Genomic DNA, 13,233 nt, shown 5'->3' on the forward strand with positions numbered 1-13,233 from the left:
GCTTGTTATACTCATAAGTCTGCGTAAATAATGAATTCTGCTACCCTTAATAAAAAAAATTGGAATTATAAATTATAGCCATCAGGCTCGCTTCGCTCGCCATATCAGTCTAGCCAGGGGGCTCCGCCCCCTGGACCCCTGACTGGATCGTCCAAGGATGAGATCAGCAGGCTCGCTTCGCTCGCCTGCATTTTTCATTTGAGCATTTTTATCATATGTTAGGACGATCCAGTCGGGGGTCCAGACTAAACGTCTGGCTAAACGGATATGGCGAGCGAAGCGAGCCTGACGGCTTGTAATATAATATTCCCAGAAATAGCTCTGATTGAAGTAGCAGTGCCCAATAAATTTTACGGCGATAAATGCATTTCAATCTTCAACTTGGTGCCAACCTAACAAAGTCAACTCAACTTAATGACAACCTGAAATTTTTTTAATTTAGTTACCAGAACAACTGTTTCGAAGAGGTACTCTCTCTAGATTATAGTTCTATATTAACATACGGTATGGACATTTTTCAATTATAATAATTAAGAGAAGAAGAATATACATGCTAAAAGACGAACTTTAAACCCTTAAAAACCACCCAGAGTTAAAATATTGCCAAAAGATTTCTTAGTGCGCCTCTAAAGGGCCAACTGAACATACCTACCAAATTTGAACGTTTTTGGTCCGGTAGATGTTTAGTTCTGCGAGTGAGTGAGTCAGTGAGTCAGTCAGTCAGTCAGTCAGTCAGTGAGTGCCATTTCGCTTTTATATATATATATATATAGTATAGATATATATTATATATAAATAATATAGATTTCGCTGCAAACCATCTAAAGAATAATTCGTCATTGGACTACATATATTTATCATTATCGTTGACGATTGAAGTCCACATATGTATGCACTTCATACATTGAACTCTTACAACTTACAACATTATGTAACATTTGAGCCTGCCTACTCTGAATCGGACACACAATTGCATCATAGATCAAACCAGTTAGCGAAACTTCATAAAGCTAATATTAAGCTTGAGCTTCCATAGGTTGGTAGCAACTAGGACTTTCTGTTGTTAGGTTGTTACACTTAACCATAAAAGGCTTCATATTTAAATGGTATCATGATAGTAGATTTGAGTGTTTTGATTTTATTGATTTGTTGTAGAACGATCTCCACATCTTTAGTGAGGTCCACATTATAATGGCTGTATTCAATTGACATTGGTATTCCTATCCTTGTCTATCATTCGACTCAGCAGAGAACACTATTCTTTTCTAATTATGCAACGATGCCAGATCGTTTCTATATAATGAAAAAATATAATTATTCAACAAAATATTCAATCTCAATTATAGAAATTTATTATTAAATCATTGAAAACTGGTAGTTCTGTGAACAGTACACCTCACGCAGTATTCTCATCCACAAGCACCTGATTGAAACTATATACCTTATGGAAATACAGCAATAGACTGGCTTCTCCACACATCTGTGTAATCACTTATGATGAATAATTCTATAGTCTGATTTTTACGGTAATATTGGCGTATGAAGGAGGAGGCTCCTTCTTCCTTTTATATTATCCTTGAAATGCAAAATTTTCAAAAACCTTGTATATACGTCGACGCGCAATTAGAAAAGGAACATACCTGTCAAATTTCATGAAAATCTATTACCGCGTTTCGCCGTAAATGCGCAACATATAAACATCAAGAGAAATGCCAAACCGTCGACTTGAATCTTCACTTCGCTCGGTCAATTATATTATTCTAATCAAGAATGAACAGTCAATATTTCATCAGATATACCGGTATTAGCTATTCTCTGTACAAGGCTGTGACAATGTTGTTCCCCTATATTTCTCCACTGCCGTTATAAGGTGTACCTCACTATAGTTTTGTGTGCTGTTACACTTAACCATAAAAGGCTTCATATTTAAATAAAGCTATGATAGTAGTTCTGATTTTATTTATTGGATCATTGATGAATGATTTTGACATCTAGCCCATATATGTGGAATGGATTAGCATTTTTTCAGTTGAAAATTGATCAAGTATGCAAGTAGTTCATCAAAAGTAAAACTCCAATAAGGCAAAGTGTATAAGAAAAAACTACATACAAGAAAAAAACGGTAAAGAAAGTAGAACGGTTTTGAGGAAAATATGTATCGAACCATTTTCCTTTAGAAGAAAACTACTAGATATTATGATACTAGAAATTATAAACTACTACTAGATATTATAAACTACTAGATATTATGGTATAGGGCGTTTATGTCGCAACTTTTACTGTTATCTCTAGCTGATAGTTCATGTAATTCTTTCCCGTGAAGCTGTGTGACACTGGTGGTCTCGCATATTGTGCCGTTCATACACTTTCACCCCAACAAAACAGTTAAATTCGATAATAATCAACAGTAATCGGCTTGAGATAACAGTACAAGTTGCGACATAAACGCCCTATACCATGGGATATCTACTTATGCTATTGTTTCTCTATGATATTATTCAAGAGATCTTATAGTTCTTCTATAGTGAGGTCCAGGTTATAATGATAGTGAAGAAAAATAGGAGAACAGGGTTGCTGATTCTCTGCCTTATTACTGCCTTCTATAGAGAATAGCTGATACCGATGGTGCCTGTCTGATGTAATATCAACTGTTCGTTCTTGTTGGAAATTATTAATTAAATTTCATTCAATAATGAAATATTTTTTCAATGATTCAATAATACATTTTTATGATTGGGATTGAATATTCTGTTGATTAATTATATTTCTACATTGTTAACAACTACCTGGCATCGTTGCAGAGCTAGAAAAGGATACCGCTATCTGCTTTTTCGAATGATAGACAACGATAGCAGCACCAAAATTTAATCAAATACTGCCATTATAACGTGGACCTCACTACAGATGTTATAGAGTTCTTCAAGTGATCTTATAGAGATCTAGATGAAGATTATAGTTCTTCTAGATGTTAGAGTCCAGGGCTCTATAAGACGCTAAGTGAAGGAAAGTTTCAAGTACTAGGTACTGTTTAACCAAATTAAATTTCTCAGAGCGCTATCTGATTATCTGCTCTGTCGAATGATGGACAAGGATAGCAACAACGAATATTAAACGAATACTGCCATTATAACGTGGAACTCAACATAGATGTTGTAGAGAGTTCTTCAAGAGGTCCCATAGTTCTTCTAGATCCCTATATAGAGTCCAGAGCTTTTCAAGACGCTAAGTAAGGGAAAATTTCAAGTACCGTTTAATCAATTTTTTTTTTCAGAGCGCTATATATGCTCTGTCGAATGATAGACAAGGATAGCAACACCATTGTTAATCGAATACTGCCATTATAACGTCGACCTTTCTATAGAAGTTATAGAGTTTCTCAAGAGATCTCATAGTTCTTCTAGAACTTATATTAGAGTCTGGAGCTTTTCAAGACGGTAAGAAAGGGGAAGTTTCAAGTCTATGTGCCGGTTGCACAAGAGCCGGTTATATTTTAACCGTGATTAATTTTGAAACTTTTCAAAAGACGCCTTCTCTGATTGGTTCTCGTGAAATTAATCATGGTTGAAATTTAACCGGCTTTTGTGCAACCGGCACATAGACTTGAAATTTGCCCTTACTTACCGTCTTGAAGAGTTCTTGGCTCTATGTATATAGGATCTAGAAGAAGACGGTTTTTGAAAGGCGCCTTCTCTGATTGGTTCTCGTGAAATTAATCATGGTTGAAATTTAACCGGCTTTTGTGCAACCGGCACATAGACTTGAAATTTGCCCTTACTTACCGTCTTGAAGAGTTCTTGACTCTATGTATATAGGATCTAGAAGAAGACGGTTTTTGAAAGGCGCCTTCTCTGATTGGTTCTCGTGAAATTAATCACGGTTTAAATTTGACCGGCTGCCACGAGAGAACCAATCAGAGAAGCCGTCTTTTCAAAAACGCCTTCTCTGATTGGTTCTCGTGAAATTAATCACGGTTAAAATTTAACCAGCTGTTGTGCAACCGGGCCTATGACTCCTTTCCACACACAGGCTACAGCCTTCGTGGAGGAGAAGCATGATATTTCTTTTTGTCTTCACAATTTTTGTATGACTGTATTTTAATTTTGTCAATATTGTCTAATATCTACTCTAGTTGTTAATGTCTAAGATTATTCAAGTAGGTATACTAATAAAATCATTACAAATTTGTGATGTGTACACCATTGTTTGTAATTTTTCATGCAATAAAAATTATTTGATTTGATTTGACTGTTAACTAACCGTTTAACTAACTAAGTTTTATAACTGTTCAACTAACTTCAATGTTTCCACATGTTACAGTGAACTCCAAATTTGTCGCACCGTTTTACCTATCAGTAGGTACCACAGCAGTGGTGAATAAAGTGGTGCAGTGGTGTAGGTACCACAAGTGTGAATAAACGGTACCCATTGTTACACCCGTCAAGAGAGCTTGTAGCCGTTCTGGTAGTCGACTTGAAATAATGGAAGCAAGTAATTCTCTATGATTGTTACTTCAATGAGGAAGTATTCAGCCTCAACCTCCAGCCGAACACAATGATTGTGATAATGATCACCTGTAAATTTCCACCATCTCGAGGCCATTCATCTCACAATTATTATTGTTTCGTGTAAACACTTTTGATCTTCTCACTATTCCAAACACGTACAACCTCGTGTATACTTTGTACTTGAAAATGTGTCTCCAGAAAGTTTTAATTTTTAAGAAATTGAATTCATTTCGAATGCGTACAAGGTTCAGAACTTTTTTGACCGAGCGAAGTGAGGTCTAAGATTCAAGTCAACGGTTTGGCATTTCTCTTAATGTTTAAATGTTTATATGTTGCGCATTTACGGCGAAACGCGGTAATAGATTTTCATGAAATTTGACAGGTATGTTCCTTTTTTAATTGCGCGTCGACGTATATACAAGGTTTTTGGAAATTTTGCATTTCAAGGATAATATAGAAGGAAAAAGGAGCCTCCTTCATACACCAATATTAGAGTAAAAATCAGACTATAGACTTATTCAAAAACCTTAAAGAGATATAGACCCACAATGCCTATGCCTTCCCGAGCGATAGCTCTTACTTGAATTTGAAGGCCGCCATTGGGGTATTTTAGCACGAGATATTATATATTATTTATTTGTAATACTATAGATCACAAAGGCATTGGTGGCATTGGTATGTAATAATCTTATGGGTTGCCCCCTCAATGGCGGATTTCAATTCCAAGTAAGACACTAGCGCTGCATGTGAGTCTATGCATCTTCAAGGTCTTTGGACTTATTCATCAGAATATTTATTTATCAGACTTATTCATCATAAATCATCTGACAAGTGATTACACAGATGTGTGGAGAAGCCAGTCCATTGCTGTATTTCCATAAGGTCTATAGTTTCAATTAGGTATTTGTGGATGAGAAAACTGCGTGAGGTCCACTGTTCACAGAACTACTAGTACTCATAATTTGATTATTGTGAAGGATTGAATTGAATTCATTGAAGATCAATAACTGAAAATCCAATGAATTGAATCCATTAATATTTAATAATAATATTCGTAAGGCTTTTATTGGTGGGGAGTTCCTGACGGAAGTTCCACCTCGCCTGAATATATCATTTAAGCCGTCAATGGACCTTACGACTGTCATACTTCAGCCGAGAACGACAGTTTAACGTGCCCATCCGATAGCACGGGAGTGACCTGTTCAAAAACTTTTTGTTATGAGCGGGGTTTGAACCGGGGATCTCTAGGTTGCTAAGCTAGAACGCTATCCACTAGACCACGGATCAATCCATTAATGAACAATGAATGAAAATAAAAGATAGTAGTTGATGAATGACATCATTCTGTCATTTCCTCCTTCTCTTATATCTTTATTTTAATAAATTCTATACAAAGTTTCACAATATCTTGAATTTCTAGTACTTTGCATTATACAGAATTATTCCATCATCCTTCAAGCTTTTCTTTTTGAAGTGAAAGTGATATCTTAACATTATTCTTTTTTGAAACTTCTATTTGTAAAAATTTGGGAGAAGACAGTTTTGGGCTATGCCTGTTGTCTTCTCCCCAATCATATTATATTTATTATAATTATGATTTGTAATATTGTCAATGAAATAAATAAATAAATAGAATAATAGCAATTAAAACAAAATACATTAATTGAATTGTACTGATTCATGTGACTTTTGAATAAGAAATGAATGAGCCTTAAGAAGTTGATTGGATTTTTTAGTGAGGTCCACGTTATAACGTCAGTAGCGAAAGATAAGAGCTGCCGTTTCTTTAATGGCTGATAACGGTATATCTGATGTAATATTAACTGTTCATTCTTTTTTAGAATTATCAATTATATTTTATTTGCCATGGGAAAATATTCTCTAATGATTTGATAATAAATTTCCATAATTGAGACTAAATATTTCGTTAATTTTTTTCTACATTGTTGAACCATGATCTGGCAACGTTGCGGAGGATAGCTCTATCTGCTATGTCGAGTGATAGACGAGGATAGCAACACAAAAATTTTAATCAAATACTGCCATTACAACGTGGACCTCACTATAGTCGGCTCAACAGATCTTTATTCACGAGCTTCATAATATAGTTTATTATAACTTTTACATACGGCAAAGCTCTGTCGGTTTAAGATTTTTGACTACAGTGATGGACCCTCAGGATGCGCTTTGAGTTACACTGTGAATGATACTACAATACTACAACTAGACTGGAAAAAACTGTGAGATCCGAAGTTGAGCTGGTGTTAATGGAGAAAGTTTTAAAGGAGATTCGTTCAACAGTGGGGCATGCCCTTTCACTGTTGAATACTTCTTTCTAAGTATTAAAAGGTGAAGAATATATCTTCTTCAAGAGGGAGCTAACTACTAGACCGCACACAGAATTCCTCTTAAGCTGAGTTTTCGTTTGTGTGTAAATGCCGTCATCGACCACGACAGGGAGAGAATCTCAGATTGGGTAGATTTCAATTTGTCTGAATGACCTAAGAGATTATGTTCAATTATGTTTTAATGGGGTAGGTTGAGCTTATACTTCTTAATGGCAATATGTTGATATTATTAGAAATGTTTAATCCTCATAAAGACAAATAATGAAAAGTTATTTGATCAGCTGTTTTAGCACACTTGAAATTTGGACAATATGAATTTCAACAATGCTTGCCGTCGTCGACTGCGGAAATTTACACATAAATGAAAATGCACCTTTACATACAAGCAGGGATAAAGTCAAGTTTACACCAGAGCATAGAATAAAACAAAATTAAGTTTCCTCTGACCAACTGAGATTTAAATTAATTTCGGCAATTTTTTGACAATTTCTAAAGCAGGTCAGCAACATTAAAATTGTTTTCTACAGAAAAAATTTACAACTTTTTAGGAGAAAACCATTTGTGAACAAAATTGTGTTGAAAACTTTGTTGTAAACGTGACTTGAGAGTTTCAAGGTAATTTGAACTACAGTGACTATAAATAAATGATTCTATTGTCTCTGTAAATTGAAAAATCTACATTTAATTTTAGTCTGCGATTACATGAAGTCATGGTCGCATATATAACGTGTTCTATTCCGGGTTAAATCAACAGCGGGTCTATCCACTACCTCCGTAAACAAAGCCGCAGTGCATCCTGGTGACATCAGCACAGGTAGGGGTCCTACACCAATAGAAACACTAGCTGATATAGATCAGCTAAAATCAACGAATTTTTATTGGCGTGGGAACCCTACCTGTGCTGACGTCACACGAATGCACTACGGCTTTGTTTACGGAGGTAGTGGTCTATCTCAGTTTAAATCGAGATTGGCCTGAGAGTTACTGGTCATGATACATTTTATAAGCGCCTAGTTCCATCTTCTTTCAGATAATCACTATATTCTTCATATGAAGAATACGCTTCATAAGCGCTGGAGACACACGAGGTCTGTTATCTCTTCAAAGTGAATCATTTAATAGAATAAACAGTTGCCAACATTTTGCAATAATTGAATAATCACATTTTCTCGAATTTCAAGCTTATTTTCAATTTTAGGTGGAAATGTTACTAAACATTAATTGTAGAGATTTTCATGCTCAATCTTTTCCACTTAATTTTTTTTGTTTAAATTGTATCTGAAGCCTGATAATTGGGAATATAATATCTAACTTTCCATAGATGGGGCGGTGCTCCTGAAATGTTTACAGATATAGGACTTGTGGCAGTTGATAGAGCTTATCAGTGACTATTTTAGGTATAAATTTAATCAAAATCGTTGGAGCTGTTTTCGATATAATCGCGAAAAACCCGTGTTTTTGACTACATTTTCTTCATATGATATAAATTACGAGTCAGGTTTTGGATGTGTCCACGTGGAAAAAGCGTCATAGAAAAGAGGGAAAATATACTTATAAATGGAATCCTATTTGATGCAGATCTCGATCTGTTCTAACTTACCTATTGCTGTTTTATATCTGCTTTATATAAACTTGTTCATATTCGAAATTAACACAAATTTTGAGACTGAATAAGATTATTTCTTAAACAACTCATTTTCGAGGATATTAGCAAGTACATATAACTTGGTGTAGTTCTTAACCCTCTCATTTTCGACAATATTACCAAATATTTATATCATTATGTCGATAGATTCAATTGGACACTCTTCAAGTTGACTTGATACTCATTTTGTCTCTCAACAAGGCCTGGGTGGAGTTTTGATAGTTTGGGATGAATCCCTCAGGAATACTCTCTGTTACCATGGAATGGATTACAATAAAATCGACCCAAAGATTTTTCAAATCAATGGAGCTTCAAAGTGCTCTCAGTGATTCTAATGAGGTTTCAGCTTTCATAAAATCTTTTTGAAGAATGTTTATTTCTTCTAATTCTCTAGGATCATAAATAGTTATAGAAAGAAAAATGAAAATCTCAGTACCCTTTTTGAATATTTAATCACAACATGTTTCGGACATTAAGGCCATTTTCAAAATTACAATCAAACATGTTGTGATTAATTCTTCAAAAAGGGTACTGGGATTTTCATTTTTCTTTCTATTTCTATAAAAAGTAGCCCTATATAGAAAAGTCATAAATAGTTCCTCATAATCATCAATCATGTAACAAAGTGGAGTGTAAGTAGTCTATAAATAACAATTATGGAAATGAATTGAAATTCAATGACATGAATAAATGGTTATAATTTTAAAAAGTTTATAGCTGTAGCTACAATCTTGAAAAGAGGAATTACATAGAAATTTACGATGACATAAATTTCATAATTCATATATCCCAAGTAAGTTTGTATGCTCTGCTTCAACCTTGAAAGGAGAAATCACATCAAACGTTCTCTACAATTCATGCTCAACAAGTTGATAATATTTTCTTGAATTTACTACTTTACTGTGAAGATGAAGTGTAAAGGTTTCGAAGGTGAAGGTTTTTTCTGTACAACAAATCCACCTGATTATGTTAATTCCCATTATTCAATTTCCAGGGGCCACTTTCCACTTTGAACGACTAAAAAAATGTATTGATAATCCCCTTCACCGTCATCTGGAGAAAAGTAAAAAAGGCATTATTTATGCTCGATGCTAGAAAGTAAAAGTAAACTTCGAATGTTTTTTGAAATTATTTATTAGTAACTGTAACAGGTAACAGGTACAGTAACAGGTTATTTTATCTTATCTGCTGAACTATTAAGCAGGAAAACCAGTCTGGATTAGGAGGTGAGAAAAAACTCTATGAAAATTATATGACCAATAGTTGTGAGCATGAATTGCCGTAAAATGACGTGAAATTTGTCTTCTTCTTCAAGTTCTTCTCCATTTCGGAGGTTGGCTATCATCATGATAATTATCGTATTTTGTTCACCGCCGCTATATAAAGGTCATGTGTTGTAGAGAGTTGCCAAAAATTAAGATTCTATTCTCAAACTCTAGTACGAAATCAAATTAATAAGATTAGAAGTAAACTACTCAGAAATTACATAAAGGTTTGAGAGGATTCTGAATACAGAAAATATAATCTTAACTTGTTAATGTTTTCTAACAACGATCAACGATCAACGAATAACTATTATTCCTTTTAACTAGATTTTTAATCATTTTTTTTTATTAACAGTAAAATGCTTCTTTTTAGCTTTAGTTAAAGTATGGAGATTTATCTCTTAAATTAAGTCGAAATTAACTGTAGTTTTACTTCTTTACTCACGTGGAGTTTGAAGAGAGTTGCTAAAAATGTATGTTGCTAAATAGCTTACTTTCCTAAGACTTCAGTACTGTAGTTGAGGTTAAGATTTGAAGTCAGCAACTCAACATTTACGCCAAGACAATTACCATAGTATGTATGTGTTATGAGAAATATCACCACATATCTTCCCTCTAAATCGAATTATTCACGTCAAGGTCCAAAACGATTAAGAACACAGAAAATGTATAAAATGGTAAGTTATGTGGTATGAGAAATATCACCACATATCTTCCCTCTAAATCGAATTATTTACGTCAAGGTCCAAAACGATTAAGAACACAGAAAATGTATAAAATGGTAAGTTCCATGTTATAATGACATTATTTGATTAACATTGATGTTGTTATCCTTGTCTATCGTTCGAAAAAGCAGATAGTTTTCTGTAAAGTGTGAAATTTTTAGCTCAAAAATTTCTAGTTTCATTCAAAATTTAGACTTTTTGAATAATTACTAAGTTACTGGTCTAGATTTTTTTATTTTGGACTCTAATAGTACCTGTTTGATTCAAAATTTACTCGTTTATCCGAGTATCGAAGAGCGTAAATTATATCGAGTATCGAAGAGCGTAAATTGTATTTTGAAAAGTGAAAGTGACATAACAAACATTTTGATTTGGACAGTATAGTATAAATTGGAAATGAGACAGTTTTGGGCATGAGCCTGTTGTGCCTTTCTTCTTCTTAAGTATTTGTACACAATATGATAAATAAATCACAATATAATGATATATATAGTGCTATCCTTTTCAAGCTCTGTCAGATGGTTTCCAACAATGTATAAATATGATTACTTAACAAAATATTTTATCTCAATATTATAAAAATATAGCCTAGTATTTAATCATTGAGACATATATTCTCTTGGCGAATAAAATATAGAATGTAAAGAATCCATATTACATCAGATATACTGGTATCGCTTTCCTCTATAGATGGCAGTGGTAATGCAGAGAATCGGCAACGCTTTTCTACCTTTCTCCGCTGCCATTATATTGTGAACCTCATTATAATTAATAAGATTCAAAGTAAACTACTCAACATACACGTCAAAACTAAATATATGTGATATGAAAAATATCTGGTGTGGCGCACTCACACAACTTTCCTTGCCGTTATGAAAATTGATCACCTGACGCTAGTGTTAACGCGCATCTCAAGTCTACTCATAAACAAAGATCTGAGCCAGCTGGTGACAGGACAATAGCGTTGAGACATACGAGGTCTGCTATCTCTTCAAAGTGAATCATTTAATAGAATAAAAATGAAAATGTTACTGAACGTTAATTGTAGAGATTTTCATGCTCATCTTTTCCTTTCGAAATGTTTTGTTTAAATTGTATCTCAAGCCTGATAGCTGGGAATCTAAAATCAAACTTTGCATAGATGGGGCGGTGCTCCTGAAATGTTTACAGATATGTGGGACTTGTGGCAGTTGATAGAGCTTATCAATGACTATTTTAGGTATGAATTTAATCAAAATCGTTGGAGCTGTTTTTGATAAAATCGCGAAAAACCCTGTTTTTGACTACATTTTCTTCATTTTAGCCGCCATCTTGAATTGCATTCAATCTATATTGTTCGTGTCGGATCCTTATATTGTAAGGACCTTGAGTTTCAAATTTCAAGTCATTCCGTTAATTGGGAGATGAGATATCGTGTACACAGACACACACACACACACACACACACACACACACACACACACACACACACACACACACACACACACACACACACACATACAGACCAATACCCAAAAACCAGTTTTTTTGACTCAGGGGACCTTGAAACGTATAGAAATTTAGAAATTGGGGTACCTTAATTTTTTTCGGAAAGCAATACTTTCCTTACCTATGGTAATAGGGCAAGGAAAGTAAAAATATCACAACATCTCTCCCCATACAATCGAATTATTCACGTCAAGGGTCAAAAGGATTGAGAATACAGAAAATATAGCCATGTGAATTCTTCGTTTACAAGGAATAAATCTGAGAGTAGGAATATGATTTATAAACAATGCTTTGAGGAGTGATCTAAACAGAGATTTGAAGGACGAGCAGCGCAATAAGCATGATATATCCTACGTAAATAATCTCACAATAGAATAGGATGAATTAAGAGAGGATGTAGCTGAAGCTACTGTTGAGTTGACTACAGGCTGGGCCCAACCTCGCCTACTTTTATTAGGCTATAGATAAACGTAGTGGGCTATAGATGTTTTGGTAAACTATAGATAATCGTCAATGGTCCATTGTGGGATCCCGCACAATTGACAAAAGTCACTTTTCAATCCGTTACGAGCTTCGTAAATGGGTTGCTATTCCACCTTTCAACGATTTAGGCCAAATTGGGAGTAACCTGGATTTCCTGTTGTAGACAGTCGATTGTAAACGTAGAGTTTAACTAATTTTCTGAAACGCCTCTTCACGGGAAGTAAGTCGTACAACAAATCATCTGAATTTAGTTGGAATTGGGTTGAATTTAGTAGAAATTGATCCTGCGGGTTTTTCCACCTACAGTGAGGTCCACGTTATAATGGCTGTATTTTGATTAACATTGGTGTTGAGATCGTTATTTAACAATGTATAAATATAATTAACAAATAAATAAAAACAATATAAAAAAATTTAGTACCCAGATGGAAATTACTGAGATATTGAAATTATTCAAATGCTAATGAATTAATTATTATTATTAGACGAAAATCCAAATTAAATGCTGTAATTCACCCCGAAGACTTCTGCTACTTCAAATATTGACAACAGGGTAAACAGCTTGATGGAAATTCGATGAGCGCTACTATTCAAAAATTATTTGTCGCTCATCAAATTTTCATCAAACTGTTTACCCTGTTGTCAATATTTGGAGTAAATATTCGGGTTGAATTACAGCATTTAATTGGATCTTCGTTTAATAATAATAATTTAAGTACCCTTTATTAAAAACTTTAAAATATTTTAACTATTACTTTATTATTTTTACTTCAA

At 34.2% G+C, this 13,233-nt stretch overlaps 1 protein-coding gene across 1 annotated transcript in view; it reads right to left on the reverse strand.

The window, feature by feature from the left end:
* The window catches only part of LOC111051771 (WD repeat and FYVE domain-containing protein 3), a gene marked incomplete at its 5' end in the record, with an annotated part of 57,601 nt that overhangs the window by 13,438 nt on the left and 30,930 nt on the right, over nt 1–13,233 (reverse strand).

The sequence above is a fragment of the Nilaparvata lugens genome, chromosome 2 (assembly GCF_014356525.2).
Source record: "Nilaparvata lugens isolate BPH chromosome 2, ASM1435652v1, whole genome shotgun sequence".
Lineage (NCBI taxonomy): Eukaryota > Metazoa > Arthropoda > Insecta > Hemiptera > Delphacidae > Nilaparvata > Nilaparvata lugens.